This window comes from Mizuhopecten yessoensis, unplaced genomic scaffold (genome assembly GCF_002113885.1).
Source record: "Mizuhopecten yessoensis strain PY_sf001 unplaced genomic scaffold, ASM211388v2 scaffold10401, whole genome shotgun sequence".
NCBI lineage: Eukaryota > Metazoa > Mollusca > Bivalvia > Pectinida > Pectinidae > Mizuhopecten > Mizuhopecten yessoensis.
In genome coordinates, this window is record NW_018408528.1 from 185,337 (window position 1) to 206,904 (window position 21,568).

Genomic DNA, 21,568 nt, shown 5'->3' on the forward strand with positions numbered 1-21,568 from the left:
CCATCTCACCCTCCCTACCATTCACCAGTGGCATCCCGATTGTCAAGGACCTTTGTGCAGCCCTAACATTTAACCTTTTGAGGACCTTGGGAATAATTCAGTGGAGAATGGTCAGGGTAATTGAAGTTGATTCCTTGACTCCGTCAGTACATATACCATGACATATACCGCTAAAGTGCTTTGTTCTCTTCCTCTGCGGGTTGCCGCGACAACGCACTGCCATTTTTCGGTCTTCGGGCTACACATTCTTGCCACAATTCAACGGAAACATACATATATGTCCTCTTCACATATTTCTACTGCACTTGAATTTCTCCCCAAGCGAAAAGTCTTTTGTTGTTTGAAATTTAATAGTACCTTCAAACTATGGCGGGCTTGATGAATAAAATTCCCCAAACTCGGCTCCAACTCCATTGGTATTCATGAGTTTATCTGAGAAATGTTAAAACTGAATGAGTAAAGATGCACTTATCAGTAGCCTGGGTTCTATCTGTTCTCAGGAGTGATCTGTCCAATGACTACACATGACAGTAGCACATCATCGCTGTGGGAACAATCACCCAACAAAATACATGACAGATGACAAACCAACAACCAAAATGATAGGTCAAATTGACCCAAACATTTAACAAATCCTCCGTGGATTCTAAACAACCAATATGTTTTACACCAGTAACATGTTAAACAGAAGAACACCACTTACAGTTCTACCTTCTTTATGTTTAAATCTCAAATAGAGAAACTTAAAAAAAGAAAGATGGGTTTTGTTCAGCGGTCTAATGCATCTCTATCTAAAACCGTATAAGAACTTGCAGTTTTTAAACTAACACTGTGAAATATATAACTTAAAGGAAATAAAGTAGTATATAGAAAGCTCTTCCCCATTGTATAAAACAAGGCCATACACATTGAAAATTTAACAGATATCATAGAACGATAACACACCTAAAAGTTATCACTGTGAAATTGGCAACATTTATTACCTGCCTTTTTTTGGCAGACTTTAAAGACATATTTCCGTAAATAAAACTTTCATGGATGAAATATTAAACACACTTTTCAAACATGAATATTTCAAATATAGACAATAAAGGATACCGATGTTTAAGATACACCTCATAAACCGAATACAAGCAACTTTATCCTAGTCTACTTTTTCTAACAAGTGTGCTAATTACACCCTAGCCAATAAGTATGGTAAGTAGATCAAACTTGTTTTTCATAATTATTGCAAAATAAATAAAATTTCTAATTATTAACAAGCTGTATATTTGTTTCCAGAAACAAAAAGAAATTCTTGGAGCCTAAATTTGATCTCATTATTTTAATGTTTAAAAATGATCAGTTTTCTTAACTATTTTATTACTCTACTACCATCAACTGATATCCTCAATATTCTATCAATACCAATTTACTTTAGTGAGGAAGTCAATCCAACTCAATATTAATTAACGTATCATTATCAAATCTTACAATAGGAATTAATAATCAGGAAATTAAAAAATCAAAATTTTCTGTAAAACTCCATGTAGTGTTTTCTTTAAAATTTCAAGTATTTACAATTTTGAAAACAAATTCATCAATTATTAGAAAAAATATGAAATAAGAACAAAATCACAAAGTAACTATTTCGCCAATCTTAAAATAACATTGTGCACATATGGACATTAGGTTTATTGTAACATTAAATGCTAACAGTAAGACATCCATTACTCTTTCTTAACTTGAAAAGGTTAACAGTAGCCTGCTCCATAGGAATACTTGTATGTAGACCTGGGTAACCTTAACCAAAATCATGAACTAATTCCACTGAGTAACTTTCAAATAATTAAAAGGGTATACTTTAACACAAGGCGAGATATTTAAACAGTACAAGTGAATAAGCAGATATTTTTTTTAAGTAAAACATGTAACAGAACCAATTTTACAATGGTACATATATAAAATGTTACGTGCATTTGATCATTATATGGACATATGTTAGTTAAGTTTCACATGATATGCCTATCCTAGAGTTTGGAAGTGTCAAAGAACATAAAGCTATAATTGTTCTGTGTTTGACATTAGATGTACGATGTTGTACATTAGACCATGTGACAGATAATCAATGCTGGGTATAGTGTGGCCAGCCTGGTAGCGGGGTACACTCCTACTACCCAGTATAAAGCATTGTACCATGGCTGATTCACAGTAATCACACCCAATTAATGGTTTACCCGCCTTGACCAGTAAAATCAATAGCCAGTAAGACATTAACCTCTGCTTCTTACCCCAACGCCTAAACCGTGCACGGGCCTCTGGTACCTTGATAGTGGCTATCCTGTACATTACATCACTGCGGTGCAATCAGCGTCCCTCCATACCTCCTGTAAACCATCATCTCCACACTGGCAACGTCCACCTTACGTGGTACCCAATCACCATTACATCCCACTAACACAAGTACGTAGACAAAACCGTCACACCTGAACACGATCAAGTAGGTATCTACAACTTATAGCCGAGGTACATCCAGGACTAACAGCTTAGATAATCCACAAGTTAGGATTACAATCTGTTTGCGTAACATCACACAAATTGTCAGTAAAATTTTCTCAAGACATTGTTCTATAATTAATGAAAATGCTTAATCTTTCAAGGATATCACTGCCCCACCTTCCCAAACTGCTTCCTCCGATCAACATGTTACCAAACTTACCGCTGTTTGAGCCTCCTCCCGACGCATCGCCATCCATCTGCTCCCTACAAGTACCAGCACCGACCTCCTCATACATACAAGTCTATGGAACAACCCCTTATCACACAGCTCAACAGAAATCAATAATTTTTCAAAGTTTTGAAAACAGGCAAGTCCCGAAGCATAAATGTATAAATGTTTCGGTATTAGCTGACTAACAATGGCGAGATGTTACATCAGCATCAACGGTTTTAACACCACATCCAACACAGTCCCCAAACATTTTTGTCTCTAAATGACAAGTTTAAACCAATTAATTACTTGTTCCATCAGTATCATTGCTATGCATCTTTTGTAGGGCGCTTTGACTCAGGTGTGTTAGCGCCTGCTACTCTGACAATCAGGGTCACGCTGGCTCCAATCGGTTCACTGGCATTCACAAAATCACTCAAAGTTTTGTTTTATTCCAAAAATAATGCATTTTCTTTCAATTTTCTAATCAGGTAACTGAACAATGATCAGGCAGTGTTCTATCATTCATTAACATATGTTAGTAGTTGTTGAAATTACAAAATCTATCAAATTAGATTCAAAGATAATTCAAAGAATCAAACTTGCTAGCAATATTTTTTTCCTGAAAGCTATTCTGTGATCCAAATGAACAAGTTTCCGATTGGTAAACCTAACCTAGAACTTCGACGCATGATGGTGAGGCTGTGGTGTGGTGGTGCAGATGTATGCACGGAACAGCGGGATTGGCAGCTGTACGTAACGTGTAGTATATTGGTACTTACCAGTACCGCAGCCTATGGAGGCATCATGGTGAATGGTCCTATCAGTTCACTCAAGGCGTGCGCAACAACAGCAGCCAATCAGGACATATCTAGCATAAATATTCATTATAGAGATCTACCTATAAACTGATACGTAGATGTAATTTGACTGATTTAAATGTGTGTCCTGCTTTATCTTACCTGACAACACGCTATATATATAGATCTATTTACCCTACTACCTCACCTATTGCCATTCTATTGGGTGCTTATCATAGCTGTATTTAAACCGACAGGTTGCCGTAGTTCCACCTTTATGTTACATTTGTGAATAAGTGGTCACGTGCAATATCTAAGTTTTCTCATTCTTTTCTGATTTCTTTCATTCTTTTCAAGGCAATTGTTGATAATCTGGCTGTATTAACATACAGCAAAAGTATGTCAGCCCTAACGCTAACATTTGAAATATGAATGTATTAACCACCGGATGTACATTGTATGTCAACACTTGAGTCCTGTTAGGCATATACACAGGAAATGAAAGACAATTATATACAATTATATACAGGTACGCCAAACGTCGGCTTACCTGGCCCTACCTGTGAGGGGCCCGTTAGGGAGTTAAGTCAATACAGTGGCCTCACCTGTTGGATGCCTAGGCAACCAATATTTCAGCTTAACCAACAATCAAACTTTGTTTGTCAAAGGAAAACGATTTAAAGTGTATTTACATAGTGTCAATATCGATATAAGCAAAGATACGTTCGTTATCGTAATTCATGTTCAACTCTATACACTATTACATAATTCTTATAAAATATTACATCATCCTGATGTAGTCTAATCTTTATTTCATTAATTTTGCAAATTGATTCAAGACTTCTGGTTCCAAAACACGTCATCCTAGATTGTGGTAAAATTTGGTATATCATCGGAACAAAATTTGTGTATAATACCTGGTACAAATAACTTCTAAATAAATCCTGAAATTGAGAATTACTTTTTAAGACTTCCACACATTTTTTTACCTATTGTGTAAACAGATATGTAAGCTTCCTTTTCCCTCCATTTAACTTAATTTCCCTATATCCCTGTAATTTGATTTAAGGGTAGGTATGTTTTTTAAGATTTGAAATTTCCTTATGACCTTCGGTCTGTTTGCATATGATACATAATTTCAATGCTAGTTTGTCGCTTTTTTCTTAAATACTTCCCCGACACATACAAGGCATATAAAAAGTAAAGTTCTTAAATACACTTTATGTACTTATGAATACCTACTCAAGAAATACAATTTATTTTCAGTTTCACATCTACTTTATGAAAACTTCCCTGTTTAAAGAAGAAAAGATTAAAATACAGCGCCTCGATAAAAGCTGATAAGGTTATTATTGCAGTGTACCTTCAATAGGTAGACTGTGTAGCCTATCCTACACCTATCGGATTGACAGCCTAACCTCGATACAACTATCACATTGCATATGGAATCTAAAGAATCCACGACAAAACATACAATCACACACAGTAATCTTATCAATGTATCAACTTGTGAATCTAACTGAATACCTACCATGGCAAACTTTACATCAAGTGGGAATTTCGTGACAAATTAAAGGTAAACCCATAGATTATCCATGGACATGTACCTGAATAGGGCACCTTCCTCACTCGAGGTTTCCACAAAAGGCAACTGATTCATAATCAGAGAAGATGACATAGACATTAGGGTATTTTTTTTAGGCGGGCTTGCCATTGCTAACTGATAACACTGAACAGAGCAGATGATTGTGTCAAGTAGGGAGGAGGTGAAACCCTGTTTGTGTTGGCAAGTCAAAACAGTTCATTTGAAACAAAATATTTAAGTCAACAGAACAGTTTAGACTTCCTAACCAACAAATATACAGAAAATAAGAAGTTTTGTTTATCAAAAGAATACACTAGTTTATGAATATACCTCAGGAAAAGACAAATCAGGAGAATTTTCAAATTCTAATTGAATAATTTCATTTTTCAGAAAAAAAGTAGTTTTTGAAAATATCCCATTGGAAAATTAATAGGATATTTATTTTGAATATGTCATAAACTATTGCACAAAAATACAAAAGAAAATTTTCCTGAATTTCTCATAGCAGTACTAAAGCCAAGTTCTTGAAGGAAAAAAAATACTGAAATGTAAATTAACAATTTTAAGCATTTCTTTAAAGACTTCAGCACTTTGTCAAGAAAAAGAAAGAAAATGTAAATGAAATTACAGAACTGCCATCCTAGCGACAAAATCGTGGGTAGTTTTGTGTTGTGTTAATTTGTCACTTCTACATCATCAAGTTGTTTGAGACCAAGAGTTCCTTCAATTTTCATTTCTGTGTCATTCAGCTAAATGTTGACAGAATAAAATGCAACATTTCTCTCCCATGACAAAATTGCATGTAACATATCCCTTTTCCAATGACGGGATTGCAAGTAACATATTTAGGTTCACAAGTTCAAGAAATAATTTAGAGTGACAGGCATTAAACTCCATAGAATATTTCAATTTATTTTGAAACCACCATAAAACACTGCTGTTGTGGCAAGGGACATCACTCCATTCACAGGACTCTATGTTAGCAATTCTTCAACTGAAGACGAAATCAAAATGGGGTCCATTCTCAATCAACTAGTGTATTAAATCTTAATTATAGGAAAAAGTTGAACAATCAACCAGTGTATTAAAGTCTTTACTATAGGAAAAAGCTGAAGCCTAAAACTTAGTTTTACAGATCTGTGACAGGCCTGACACCCACAGATGCCTATCACAAAGACGTTGGAAAATTGTGGCTTTATCCTAAGCTTTATATTGTAATTCCTTTATATTGTCCCAAGGGCTTCCCCAAGGGAGCCCCATTACACCTATGGATCAGATATCTAACGGATTTCATAAATAGACCTAGCACTATTAACGGCCAGGATATTGACAGATGGGGAACACAAAATCAATTTAGATTTGCTTACCGACAAATCAAGTAGACAATAAAAAGGGGAAATTAAAATAAAATCTATACATTTTCCTGTATTCAATATTTGTTTTTGCTGCCATAGAATTGTGACTTATTGAATGATCGCTGACAACCCACGACAATTCAGGAACTGTATACATATATATATTTGTGCTGTTACCAAGAAATGAAACTTTTTTCTACCATAATAACAAATTAAGTCAACATCAGTCTCCGAGGTCGATGAAAAAATCCATAGTCGTGGCGTTATTGGATTAAACATCTATCATGCATCTATGTATTCAGAGCCCTGATTCAATATAAATTGTACAATCTATATACACTCATTGTAATGGAACTATCCCTCTATCTACATAAACGATAGAAAAAAGCCATTTTTCCAGGATATGATATGATTGAATATCAGTGCGGTGGATATGATCGGCAATTATCCACGGAAGAGTTGACCTAGAGATAACCTTCCCTGGCCATACTTATCTATCTGTGCTCAGCTTGGCCAACCGTCCTCTACACAGTATATACTTGAAATGTGAGGGGGCTGTCACTGTTTACTCAGGATGTTTGTGGAGGAAGCCAGTTTATCCTATTGACTTCTTTATGACTCCTCTGGACCAGATTTACTTGTCCGATACAGCATCACCCAGAACCGTCACCACCAGCAATTCAAAGCTGCTATCACCTAATCATATATATATCGCTTGTCCATCCCATTATTACATACAATAAATACAAAACCTTAACTGTCCATCCCATTCTCTTATATACAATCCAAACACAAACTGTCCATCCCATTCTTACATACAATCCAACCCCAAACTGTCCATCCCATTCTTACATACAATAAAAACACAAACTGTCCATCCCATTCTTACATACAATCCAACCCCAAACTGTCCATCCCATTCTTACATACAATCCAACCCCAAACTGTCCATCCCATTCTTACATACAATCCAACCCCAAACTGTCCATCCCATTCTTACATACAATCCAACCCCAAACTGTCCATCCCATTCTTACATACAATCCAACCCCAAACTGTCCATCCCATTCTTACATACAATCCAACCCCAAACTGTCCATCCCATTCTTACATACAATCCAACCCCAAACTGTCCATCCCATTCTTACATACAATCCAACCCCAAACTGTCCATCCCATTCTTACATACAATCCAACCCCAAACTGTCCATCCCATTCTTACATACAATCCAACCCCAAACTGTCCATCCCATTCTTACATACAATCCAACCCCAAACTGTCCATCCCATTCTTACATACAATCCAACCCCAAACTGTCCATCCCATTCTTACATACAATCCAACCCCAAACTGTCCATCCCATTCTTACATACAATCCAACCCCAAACTGTCCATCCCATTCTTACATACAATCCAACCCCAAACTGTCCATCCCATTCTTACATACAATCCAACCCCAAACTGTCCATCCCATTCTTACATACAATACAAACCTAAACTGTCCATCCCATTCTTTACATACAATCCAACCCCAAACTGTCCATTCCATTCTTACATACAATCCAACCCCAAACGGTCCATCCCATTCTTACATACGATAAAAACACAAACGATCCATCCCATTCTTACATACAATACAAACACAAACTGTCAATTCCATTCTTACGTACAATACAAACACAAACTGTCGATTCCATTCTTACATACAATACAAACCCCAAACTGTCCATCCCATTCTAACATACAATACAACCCCAAACTGTCCATTCCATTCTTGCATACAATCCAACCCCAAACTATCCCATTCTTACATACAATACAAACACAAACTGTCCATTCCATTCTTACATACAATACAAAACCCAAACTGTCCATCCCATTCTAACATACAATACAACCCCAAACTGTCCATTCCATTCTTACATACAACCCAACCCCAAACTGTCCATCCCATTCTTACACACAATCCAACCCCAAACTGTCCATTCCCCCCTTACATACAATACAAACACAAACTGTCCATTCCATTCTTACATACCATCCAACCCCAAACTGTCCATTCCATTCTTACATATAATCCAACCCCAAACTGTCCATCCCATTCTTCCATACAATACAACCCCAAACTGTCCATTCCATTCTTACATACAATCCCACCCTAGACTGTCCACCCCATCTTATATAAAATACAAACCCAAATTGTCGAACCAATTCTTATGTACAATCCAAACCAGAATTATTAATCCTATTCTAAAGGATTGACAAACACATTTAACATACTGTTAACAGCGTGTTCTTTTACCTAACACGTTTCTTACATACAATCCAACCCCAAACTATCCAGTCCATTCTTACATACAATACCACCCTAGACTGTCCACCCCATCTTATATAAAATACAAACCCAAATTGTCGAACCAATTCTTATGTCCAATCCAAACCAGAATTATTAATCCTATTCTAAAGGATTGACCAACACATTTAACATCCTGTTAACAGCGTGTTCTTTTACCTAACACGTTTCTTACATACAATCCAACCCCAAACTATCCAGTCCATTCTTACATACAATACCACCCTAGACTGTCCACCCCAACTGTCCATCCCATTCTAACATACAATCCAACCCCAAACTGTCCATCCAATTCTTACATACAATCCAACCCCAAACAGTCCATTCCATTCTTACATACAATACCACCCTAGACTGTCCACCCCATTCTTTACATACAATCCAACCCCAAACTGTCAATTCCATTCTTACGTACAATACAAACACAAACTGTCCATCCCATTCTTACATACAATACAAAACCCAAACTGCCCAGCCCATTCTAACATACAATACAACCCCAAACTGTCGGGGCCATTCTTACATACAATCCAATCCCAAACTGTCCATCCCGTTCTTACATACAATCCAACCCCAAACTGGCCATCCCATTCTTACATACAATACAAAACCCAAACTGCCCAGCCCATTCTAACATACAATACAACCCCAAACCGTCCATTCCATTCTTACATACAATCCAACCCCACACTGTCCATTCCATTCTTACATACAATCCAACCCCACACTGTCCATTCCATTCTTACATACAATCCAACCCCACACTGTCCATTCCATTCTTACATACAATACAAAACCCAAACTGCCCAGCCCATTCTAACATACAATACAACCCCAAACCGTCCATTCCATTCTTACATACAATCCAATCCCAAACTGTCCATCCCATTCTTACATCCAATACAACCCCAAACTGTCCATTCCATTCTTACCTACAATCCAACCCCAAACTGTCCATTCCATTCTTACATACAATACCACCCTAGACTGTCCACCCCATCTTATATAAAATACAAACCCAAATTGTCGAACCAATTCTTATGTACAATCCAAACCAGAATTATTAATCCTATTCTAAAGGATTGACCAACACATTTAACATACTGTTAACAGCGTGTTCTTTTACCTAACACGTATAATCAAAAAATATTTGAAATAATCTTACGCAGGTTAAAAGTGCAGTTTTTCGGTTTTGAGAGGTTTACAGACCTAATATACACAGTACAAGTGTAATCCTAGCATCAAAGTATAAATTAACTCTGAAACCTTAGTCAAAAGGATCGATGGTTATTTTTCCAGGCCATCCCGTAATGTTGATTTCCTCCACTTTTGTTCTAGGAATGGTACATTATGCCCAGCTGGCCGATACCTTTAAAGTTTACAGCAATGTTCCTGATTTCTGTGTTAATGGCCTGGTATTTAACAACTGTTCAATACGGTTAAATCACATCCGTAAATCACTTATTTTCCCTACATTGGTCGCTGCATTATTTATGAATGGATGGCATGCTCTATGTTTCTTAAACTGCTCTACCAAATACAAACCCATCTTTATGTTTGCAGCTAGAAATTCAAACTGCCAATAATGTCATCTAGACTATGTTTGAACCCAAGAAATTTGTATTTGAAATTTGCATGGTTGACCTATTTTCTTAAATTCTTCTGCAAAATCTGCAGCAGCCTAATTTGACATGATAAAGAAACGGGTTCCTTCAGATAATGACCTGTCAAAAATATTCTACTTTGAAACGAAAACCCTTTCCTCTTATTTCTTAACGTATATTCATATATTTTAACCTGTTTTACAAGTTTTTCATTCTCAAATCTTTTCTTACCTACAATACAGTAACACAAGGTATAATAATGATCTTTTATTGAACAATTGTCAAAATTGTCTACCACAGTGGCCTTTTATAGGACTTTATTATTATGTGATCAGCTTTAGATATAAACATGGCCAGCTTAAGTTTTGGGGGGAAATCTCGCATCAACCAAGGTTAAACTGACATAGGGTTTAAGAAAATGAGTAAAAATGATTCAGAGAAAGTCTCTGATGACAGGTAATAAAAGTCACTGATCAAACTTAAATGTTTTAAAATAAAGCTTGAAATTAAAATGTCTGAAATCCACTTTTATAAACGAAAACAAAATCCTGAATTTGCAGATTAAGACTATTGTCTTGCATATAACATTTTACAATTTATTCTAGCTCATAAAGTTCATCTTATTTGAATGCCTGTCAACTTTATTAGCTGTTTCTGATAAAATGTTGGCTTAAATTACATAAATCTTCAACTTATTTTTCTAAGTTCTTTTTATAGTACATTGTATCTCATAATGAGTATCACCAAAAGTCTCTTTTTTCTTTGAGCAGTAAAATAAACGAGAAATGTTGATATGTTTTCCTACAATGAAGTCCTTGTGGAGGTTGCCAGTGATCATCTTTTGTTACAACTGTAACAACCTCTGAAGCGTTAAATCAGGACTAAGCAGTAATGGCAGCTACTTAGCAGTCATGAAAGACATAACTTGCTGCTAAATAGTCACGAATGGTTAAATAGGGAATCAGTCATCTCAGAGTTGGTCTCATTCTTACCGATTCTCAGTAGTAACACCTCAAACAAGAAAATCTTTACAGATTTCCACCCTCGTTAAAAATTCCTAGTTCAGATTTCTAACACTACTGAGAGAAGGAAAGCGAGAGAGGGGAAAAACTTGTCACTTAATTTGTACCATGTATAATTGACTAGAAGCTGGAGTAAGGCAGTACAGCTCTGGTGCAAAAGCATTTTGCATGTGCATAATACACACATGCGCAAACGAGGAAGCTGTTCACAGGCTGCACAGTGGGGCAGCGCGCACTAACCCTGGATTGCCGAATGCACCAGGGGAACAAGACACACAACCATCACTAAGGTTCACTAATTTATGCATTATCTAACTGTTCAACATTGCCTAGCAAAGAAAACTGTCAATCTTTTTATTCCTAATTTGATTGCAGAGCTTTGGATGTGAATATGAAATATTCATCTGCTACACGAGTTGGGATGTGGTAATTGTTTAAGACACTACAGGGTGGAACTCTCCTCTCAATGTTTACTCGGCTATCCTAAATGTACGTCACTGATTACGATTCTGAAAGCGATCCCTACAAATCCATTAGGCCAACAAAAATCAATATGTGCATGATATATTTCATATATTGCCGGCTTTCTGCAAAGCCAGTTGTCCAATCGCGCGCACACACTAAATGAATAACATAGACAGTGTTTATATGTGTAAAGAATCTATCTATAATTGACTCCTGCCAAACATCGGTTTTATTACATGTTTGGAACGATAAATAAAATAATTGCAACGAGGAAACGATTGGACATTTAATGAAAATCGATGAAGGAACAATGGCCATTGTTGGCCTGGCGTACCTTGGTGTACCACCGTACCTATAAATTGGAAATGAAATTTATTATTGTATAAGGTCATTCTCCATTCCCATGTAATTGACGTCCATCTCGTCCATCATGTATGCAGATTTCATTCCAATTCTGGTATTATATCAATCAATTGTGAAAATTTTTCATATAAAATGGTAATTCAATAATGGGTCTCTTACAGCTTATACAAACCAACGGCTTCCTGCCTTTTTAATCAACTTAAAACGGCCCCATACAGACTATGTAGATTAGGATTACAAGTAAATATCCCAGCATTTCTATTTCTCCATTACTAGTCTATGTATTTATTGAAAATACAGTAGATGTCCTTAAATTTCAATTACCAAAATTAACAAATTAATTCCTTAAATTTCTTTTAAACTTGTTTCGTCAATTATTCTATCTCCGACATTGAAAACTTAAAAAGAAAAAAAAAATCTACTTAAAATTTACACACATCATGCCTATAAACTGGCTTTTATTTCTTATTAACTTATCTCCAATATAAACAAAAATCCTGAAATTGCTGCTATGATAATGTTTACCGTATATGATTAATGTGTGTAGACCCGATGTTGGATGTTCGGTAGAGCAGTAAATACACATAACATCTCCATACCAACAACAGTGTAATGTTTAAATACACCAAACATTGGTCTACATATTTGTTACAACAATATGACATCTCAGGAAATTGAAACAATTCATCTCTATTTTATCCATATGTTTTTATCCAGCAAGCTTTGGTGGTATTAGAGAATATAATGGACCTAAACCAATATGGCTATCGATACAGTCTACGGCAGAATAGTATCAAAATAGGTTTTATAGCCAACTGCAAATGTATCGAAACCTTGAAATAGATTTGAAAGCAAATGATTTACTCCACATTCCAAAAATCCTTTCATTTTCAAAGATTTGATTCTAATACTATCAAGATGAAATAAATCTGCCAAGCATGATTTGATAGAACTTCCAAGAAGATTGGTTTATTTGAATCCGACAAACATCTACATACATAGTTACAAAATCCTCATTCATCAATACCAAGTTAAACAATGATCCGACTTTCCTAAACAAACCCAGGCTTCATTCCATACACTGGTCAAGCATCGGCTATTTTTGTCATGATAAATTAATTTAAGACAATAAAGAAGGAGCTATCTTGGCATTGTGTAGACCAAAACCCGATAATTTCAATTCAAAGGCTCCGCCAGCTTGATTCTAGGATCAAAATAACTCAATATTGAAATTATCTTCCATCCTGGCTACTAGATATCTGCATCTTGGGACTTAAAAAGTACTGGCTTTGGGATGAAATATAAGATTTGATTAATTATATCTGTAACACTAAGTAAAACTGGGGAGAACATTTTCATGGTTTAAGTACACCAGACGTGTGAGCATTTCTCTAGGACCATACACCAAACAGCTATTCCTACTTGAGCCTGCCAGAGCCAAACCATCGCACTAACAATGCAATCGCTGGAGAAACCTTAATGAGATTGTGTTATTCTGGTTGCCTGCTGCCCAACAGAAGTATGCAAATATTTACTTAGGATGCTGGACCATATTCATCAGATGAATACACCATACTTACTCGTACAATTCTGGTCATTCTGTCGACCGCAGACGACAAAATTGTTGTCGCACGACACGACGCGGCAGCTGTATACGTGTAGGATGTCCACTATATCTGTGGCCGGTTCCTTCCTTATGCCACATCATCAATCACGAAAGCTTATCATTCTTTTAACTTAATTCCACATATATAGTAAGGGTTTTCTATGTTCAAAAATTCGAACAAAACCGTATTTTCTTAAATAATTTGAATATGTCCAACTTAATTTCTAAGATTTAGACAACATTTTATAAACACATTTTATGAATAACAGATAAATCGTGCTTCATTAAAACCTTATTCATTCTTTATTCAATTTGAATCAGACTTTGAATCAGAAACCTTTTCTCAAATTTTCTGTGATGGTGAAATATTTTTAAATCATTTTATTTGACAAACTTAATGCACTGAGGGAATAATCCAGATTATGTTATACAAGCCCATGTGCTTTTGGATCTGGTTTTACAGCAGCTAAGACAGGTTTGATTGGCCATTTCAAGTCAAAGTGATTCCCAAACAGCCAATGACTGCCACTTTAACAGACGACAAACGACAGGTAACAAATTGGGTGTCAATTAGCTTAAATTTTGTCAAAAGGAAAAACAAATCAGAGTTAATTAAGGCGTGATGAAGATATACCTGCAGGGACATGGAGGTGATATATAACGTGATGGCTCAAGGACAGCCTACACGTATAAAGATACGCTAGCACCCATCTATGGCAAGAGGCTCGTAACATAACGTGTATCCAACCACCGTACCAGTGTCATTGGAACAGAGCAGATTCTAGTGCCAATAGCCATCATGTAATTCTCCAGTTACGAACAGCTACAGTTTTTGTTTGACACAAATAACTGTCATTAAAATTGATGGACCATGAATCTTATTGATTATTAGTTTCTATAAGATCCCTTTGAAAAGTACAGTAAGCAAAGAAAATATAACACTCCTTGCTATATTTATCACCAAATATACGTCCAACAATAAACGTTACGCTGTGCTTTATAGATGTCGATAGATTTTTCCAAAAGTGGCGCTGGCCTATTATGGTCTTACAAGTATCCACTTGTCGGCTGCTGCTGCGGTAGGCATCATACTCTTTACCAGTGAAATGGTCACTGATCTTCGTGCGGATGTATACCCAAGTCGCACACAACCTGCACGACTCACATGCAATTCTGTCCAACACGTGAGGCCAGAGCTGAGAAGACATAACAATAGATGAAATCTACCATGTCAATTTAATTTCGGTTGAAAATTGTAAGTGGCAAAAAAAATGACAATTTCATTCATAACGCAACAGAAAAATCATTTTATCTTTAACGTAATATCTAAATGTAATTCCAGTTCAAAAGATGAGTTTTTAAGCTGTAATTTCTTCTTTCTACCACTACTAAGCACTGGCATGACAACCTAATAGCAATACATCAGAGAGTGAACAAGGATCTATCGATCATCATTTTAAGAAATACTACGCTAACCTTCTATCGAGAAAAAACCCTTTCCACTTGTCATATGGCATTTTAAAGCCTCAACCTGGTTGAGTGGTTGTTAAGAGATGTCAGGGATTCAAACTGTTTCATTACTGGATCTATACAACCATTGACAAATTAAACTATGTACATATCAAATCATACGTTTATAAAACTACAAAACCATTAATTCTATTTGGTGGTAAAAATATTATCTTGTGACTTCAGAGTTTGGATGAAACTATACCTGAAGAAAAAAAAGAACTCCACAGAAAATCAATCAAGAAAATGGAAACAAATTGATTTGTTTAAATTCAAAACAACGCTCCTCCGATTCAAATGTCTATTTTTTTTTAAATATGTGTTGTTAAGACAGGTTCTGGAATTCCTCAGGAAGAATTAAGACCATTATTCACAAGGAGTGAGGCACGTAGCATACCATTACTGCAGCTGCAATTTTGCTGCAGCGCAAGTGCAGCATTTCTGCAATTTGTTTTCCATGGTAACTTGTTTCCAAAGAAACAAAAACTTTCCCCTATTACACAAGACGGTAAACAGGGCACTCTGACTTGTACAAATCATGACAAACATATCACACATATTCCACTTTCTAACTCACAAAATTTGTGATGAACAGAAGAAATGTATTTGTTTAAAAAACTGACGAGAGAGAGACTGCACCCAGAATTTGCATACTGCAGTGACATATTAAACTGTGCGGTGTAAGGCAGGCCGATACCAACAACCTAATCACATTTGTATTTAAATTTTCTAGGATGCATGAGCAACCAGCAGCAGCAGCAGCAGCAGTAGCAGGCAGAGACTTCTCATTACATAACCAGAAATCTATCTTTTCTAAAGATTTCATGGAAAGTCAATACTACCATTCAAGGAAATAGATGAACCCTCCATGGTAATCAGGGACTTTAAATGAGACAAATCAATTGGGAATAAAAAACTGTTAAATTACACAGTAAAGACCCTGCAATGTTTATGTGAGAAGAACTAGTCATATGGCAAATGAAAACTACTTGATTATGAGTACGTATGCATGTATGTGCATGAAAGCCCCGTATGTATGCATGGTCTTCAGGCCGTTAGTTAGAGAGACAGAGCATGCAAACTTGGGTAAATATTCCTCCTCCTTCTCATTTACTCGCCAATCTCCATTTTCTCAGTTTTTAATAAAACATAACCAAGAATATAAACCTGTCATAGACTGTACTCAATCATTACTAAGCAGGAATAACATATGAAATATTATCTTCATGTAGCAATGCAAAACAGCAAAGGAAATTGTGTTTCAAATCTTTTTTATAGAATGCCGCTTTATCTTTAATTATGAAGTTCTGTTTGAATTACATAACTTAATTTTGAAATGATTGAAAAAACAAATCTTTTCTAAAAAAAATCAGTACAGGATTTCGTATACATTTTATCACTTTTTTTCAATAAACAGTAAGTTATTTTGATATATCTATCAAGATACCAAATTGTTGCTTTAAGTTTCAAAAAAGAAATCGAAAATACATTGACATCATAAAATTTTGTCTTTGATATTAATTCCTACATTACCAAATTTTAAAACCTCATCTTTGACATTCTAAAAATTTGTCTTTGGTATACTTTCAATACCACATCCTAACAACTTGTCTTTGGTACTTTAAACCTCATTTCTGATATCCTTACACTACCGAATCCTACTGTAATCGCACTTATTTTAGCTCACTCAAAGTTTGGCGCATTATCAAATTTTAACAGATTATAAGTGAAGGCAAATTGGTGAGAACATAATTTAGCGCAACATTTAAAGCGCACAAAAAACCCCGCTAAAATAAGACGACTACTAAAATATCTTCTACAACTTCTCTTTGGTATTTTCACAATAACCAATCATTAAATTCTATTCTTTGCCTTTCAGTCAATTGGTCCGCAAGATAATGCTCTATTTTACTGAAAAATTGTGTAATTTTAGACTTTGGACCCCAGACTCCGACATGGTCCAGATTTCAACTAATCCATTGATCGCCCTGACCACCTACAGTGTGCGGTGCAGGCAATGTACTTGATATCAGTAATCAGTGATCAGTAGCCAAGGTAAGTATGACTCAGGACTGCATAGCAAGGTAGCACACTAACAGGTACACTACATGGCAAGGTTCTAGCACACTAACAGGTACAATACATGGCAAGGTTCGATCACACTAACAGGTGCACTACATAGCAAGGTTATAGCTCACTAACAGGTCCACTACATGGCAAGGTTGTAGCACACTAACAGGTGCACTACATAGCAAGGGTCTAGCTCACTAACAAGTACACTACAAATCCATTGATCGCCCTGACCACCTACAGTGTGCGGTGCAGGCAATGTACTTGATGTCAGTAATCAGTGATCAGCAGCCAAGGTAAGTATGGCTCAGGACTGCATAGCGAGGTAGCACACTAACAGGTACCCTACATGGCAAGGTTGTAGCACACTAACAGGCACACTACATAGCAAGGTCCTAGCTCACTAACAGGAACACTACATAGCAAGGATCTAGATCACTAACAGGTACAGTGCATAGCCAGGTTCTATCACACTAACAGCTACACTACATAGCAATGGTCTAGCTCACTAACAAGTACACTACAAATCCATTGATCGCCCTGACCACCTACAGTGTGCGGTGCAGGCAATGTGCTTGATATCAGTAATCAGTAATCAGTAGCCAAGGTAAGTACGACTCAGGACTGCATAGCAAGGTTCTATCACCCTAACAGGCACACTTCATAGCAAGGTTCTAACTCACTAACAGGTACAGTACATAGCAAGGTTCTGTCACACTAACAGGTACAATACATGGCAAGGTTCGATCACACTAACACGTGCACTACATGACAAGGTTCTAGCACACTCACAGGCACACTACATGACAAAGTTCTATCTCACTAACAGGTACACCACATAGCTAGGTTCTATCACACTACCAGGTACACTACATAGATAGGTTCTAGCACACTCACAGGTACACTACATCGCAAGGTTCTATCACCCTAACAGGCACACTTCATAGCAAGGTTCTAACTCACTAACAGGTACAGTACATGGCAAGGTTCGATCACACTAACACGTGCACTACATGACAAGGTTCTAGCACAATAACAGGTACACTACTTAGCTAGGTTCTAGCGCACTAACAGGTACAGTACATAGCTAGGTTCTAGCTCACTAACCGGTACACTACATGGCTAGGTTCTAGCACACTACAGGTACACTACATAGATAGGTTCTAGCACACTAACAGGTCCACTACATGGCAAGGTTCGATCACACTAACACGTGCACTACATGACAAGGATCTAGCACACTAACAAGCACACTGCATAGCAAGGTTCTAGAGCACTAACAAGTACACTACATAGCAACGTTCTATCACACTAATAGGTACACTACATGGAAAGGTACTATCACACTAACAGGAACACTACATAGCAAGGTCCTAGCTCACTAACAGGTACACCACATAGCTAGGTTCTACCACACTAACAGGTACTCTACATAGCAAGGTTATAGCTCACTAACAGGAACACTACATAGCTATGTTCTAGCCCACTAACAGGTACACTATATAGCTAGGTTCTAGCGCACTAACAGGTACAGTACATAGCAAGGTTCTGTCACACTAACAGGTACACAAACTCAATCACATTATTTCTCATTGGCTCCATAATATAAAGTCCATGTTATGCTATACTACATGGCAAGGTTCGATCACACTAACAGGTCCACTACATAGCTAGGTTTTATCACACTAACAGGGACACTACATAGCAAGGTTATAGCTCACTAACAGGAACACTACATAGCTATGTTCTAGCACACTGACAGGTACACTACATTGCAAGGTTCTAGCACACAAACAGGTACACTACAGGGCAAGGTTCTATCAAACTAACAGGTACACTATATAGCTAGGTTCTAGCGCACTAACAGGTACACAAACTCAATCACATTATTTCTCATTGGCTCCATAATATAAAGTCCATGTTATGCTATACTACATGGCAAGGTTCGATCACACTAACACGTGCACTACATGACAAGGATCTAGCACACTAACAGGTGCACTACATGGCAAGGCTCTAGCACACTAACAAGTACACTACATAGCAACGTTCTATCACACTAATAGGTACACTACATGGCAACGTGCTAGCACACTAACAGGTGCACTACATGGCAAGGATCTAGCTCACTAACAGGTCCACTACATAGCTAGGTTTTATCACACTAACAGGGACACTACATAGCAAGGTTCTAGAGCACTAACAAGTACACTACAAATCCATTGATCGCCCTGACCACCTACAGTGTGCGGTGCAGGCAATGTACTTGATGTCAGTAATCAGTGATCAGCAGCCAAGGTAAGTATGACTCAGGGCTGCATAGCAAGGTAGCATACTAACAGGTACACTGCATAGCAAGGTTCTACCACACTAACAGGTACAATACATGGCAAGGTTCGATCACACTAACACGTGCACTACATGACAAGGTTCTAGCACAATAACAGGTACACTACTTAGCTAGGTTCTAGCGCACTAACAGGTACAGTACATAGCAAGGTTCTAGAGCACTAACAAGTACACTACAAATCCATTGATCGCCCTGACCACCTACAGTGTGCGGTGCAGGCAATGTACTCGATATCAGTAATCAGTAATCAGTAGCCAAGGTAAGTATGACTCAGGGCTGCATAGCAAGGTAGCACACTAGCAGGTACACTACATGGCTAGGTTCTAGCACGCTAACAGGTACAGTGCATAGCTAGGTTCTACCACACTAACAGGTACAATACATGGCAAGGTTCGATCACACTAACACGTGCACTACATGACAAGGTTCTAGCACACGAACAGGTACACTACATCGCAAGGTTCTATCACCCTAACAGGCACACTTCATAGCAAGGTTCTAGCTCTCTAACAGGTACACTAAATGGCAAGGTTCTAGCTCACTAACAGGTACACTACATAGCTAGGTTCTAGCCCACTAACAGGTACACTACATAGCTAGGTTCTAGCACACTAACAGGTACACTACATGGCAAGGTTCTAGCTCACTAACAGGTACACTACATAGCTAGGTTCTAGCTCACTAACAGGTACACTACATGGCAAGGTTCTATCGCACTAACAGGTACACTACATAGCAAGGTTCTAGCACACTACAAGTACACTGCATAGCAAGGTTCTAGCACAATAACAAGTACACTGCATAGCAAGGTTCTAGCACACTAACAAGTACACTGCATAGCAAGGTTCTAGCTCACTAACAGGTACACAAACTCAATCACATTATTTCTCATTGGCTCCATAATCTAAAGTCCATGTTATGCTATTGCTAATTCTAATAAGCAAAAAGTCAGAATTCAAAATTATTCTATTGTTGTTGAAAATAAAATTTCCAAGCTATGACGGACAGAATTTTCTATTAACATGAGACATATGGCTTCTGCAAGAATTAATCTCTATAATGATCAGAATAACTTTCAAAACCTTCTTAAGATTTGGAGTATTTCACTTTAATCAGATAATGTACTCTGTTATCCAGGGAATATTAACCCATGTGATATGACCTATCAGTCCTGTGATTGGTTGTAAGTTTCAATTGTGACGTCACGCCTAGGACAAGTACATGACGTCACAGACTTGCGCACTAGAGTCAAAATGGCGGCTTTTTACATGTCAAGGTTGCATGAAAATTGTCGTTCTGCATGAGTATTAAAATGACACAAACCTTGATTATGTGATAAAAAGAATCTTACACTCGTTTACATTTCATATGAAATTTATGAAACTCATCAGATTTTTGCCAGAGGCTCGCTAAATTGAAAATTCTTAAGACTCGTTTCATAAATCCCATATGAAATGAAAACTCATGTAAGATCCTATATTTATAGCCTATTTAGATTATTACTGTTTTTGGATGAAACTAAAATCTATATTTATTATTAAACACAGCATGTGAAAAATACACAAGTACTACCCAAGTACAGCTGCAGTATCATTGTAATTGGAACATAAATGGATGTTGCATTGCAAAAATATAATTAATCTGTCATGAAGGTCATCTTGAAAATGTAATTGTGTCATAGGGTTGAAAAATGCACATGCAATCAAGGTTGTTCTATTTCTGACAAAGGTCAATCCCCATTTACGGTGGTATTAATTGGTGGAACTGGTAATCAAGGCTCCCTGTCCCCAACACTT

The 21,568-nt window shown here is 37.0% G+C and overlaps 1 protein-coding gene across 3 annotated transcripts in view; it reads right to left on the reverse strand.

Moving 5' to 3' along the window:
* The window catches only part of LOC110460448 (myoneurin-like), a 70,477-nt gene that overhangs the window by 28,827 nt on the left and 20,082 nt on the right, over positions 1 to 21,568 (reverse strand). Inside the window, exon 1 of one of the 3 annotated variants that reach the window (XM_021513351.1) lies at positions 3,472 to 3,510. The exons of 1 other annotated variant lie outside the window; for it this stretch is intronic. The gene's annotated coding sequence lies outside the window, so the exon portion shown is untranslated. Of the gene's footprint in view, positions 1 to 2,698; positions 2,948 to 3,471; positions 3,511 to 21,568 lie in introns of those variants that run through there. One more of the 3 variants, XM_021513350.1, reaches the window with a different exon arrangement.